Below are 899 nucleotides of genomic sequence, written 5' to 3' on the forward strand. Positions count from 1 at the left end.
CAGGACTATACAGGGACCTCTCCCCCCAGACTTACAGGACTATACAGGGACCTCTCCCCCCAGACTGACAGGACTATACAGGGACCTCTCCCCAGACTGACAGGACTATACAGGGACCTCTCCCCCCAGACTGACAGGACTATACAGGGACCTCTCCCCCCAGACTGACAGGACTATACAGGGACCTCTCCCCCCAGACTGACAGGACTATACAGGGACCTCTCCCCCCAGACAGACAGGACAATACAGGGACCTCTCCCCCCAGACAGACAGGACTATACAGGGACCTCTCCCCCCAGACAGGAGTATACAGGGACCTCTCCCCAGACTGACAGGACTATACAGGGACCTCTCCCCCCAGACAGGACTATATAGGGACCTCTCCCCAGACTGACAGGACTATAGAAGGTGGACTGTCCCCACACTCGTGTATAGATAAGGTCCCAGCTGTGATATGATCGGCCTCTATCTCTCTGCGGTCACTATCTCCCCGGATATTACCTATCTCCCTGCGGTTTCGGTCTCGGTCACCTCCGGACACACAGTGCGACAGACGACAATGCGGCTTATCCTGACTGCGGCGCCGCACTCCCTATACACAAACAACAGGGGGGCGGAGTTAGTTGGGTGATTGACAGCTCCGGGACAACCAATCACTGAGCGGGAATTCCGATAACAGCCGGGCGTCTGGGACAGCCAATCACACACCTGTCCATCCCAAATATTCCCGCCCACCAGTCATGTGCTTCTCCCGGGTGCGCGTGACCGCCGTGACTCATCATTACTCTGGTTTTAACATCTGGGGGTCCTTGGAAAGTGGGGGCGGGCGGGAGGATTTTATAAATGGGGTCTAAATGTAGTCTTTGTCTTTTTTTGGGAGGGGGGTGAATATATCATAT

At 55.5% G+C, this 899-nt stretch overlaps 1 protein-coding gene across 1 annotated transcript in view; it reads right to left on the reverse strand.

Moving 5' to 3' along the window:
* LGMN (legumain) overlaps positions 1-628 on the reverse strand; it is a 30,798-nt gene extending 30,170 nt beyond the window's left edge. The window contains exon 1 of the mRNA XM_056546061.1: positions 502-628. The gene's annotated coding sequence lies outside the window, so the exon portion shown is untranslated. The remainder of the gene's footprint in view (positions 1-501) is intronic.
* Between the last annotated feature and the right edge of the window lie 271 nt (positions 629-899).

The sequence above is a fragment of the Hyla sarda genome, chromosome 11 (genome assembly GCF_029499605.1).
Source record: "Hyla sarda isolate aHylSar1 chromosome 11, aHylSar1.hap1, whole genome shotgun sequence".
Classification (NCBI taxonomy): Eukaryota; Metazoa; Chordata; class Amphibia; order Anura; family Hylidae; genus Hyla; species Hyla sarda.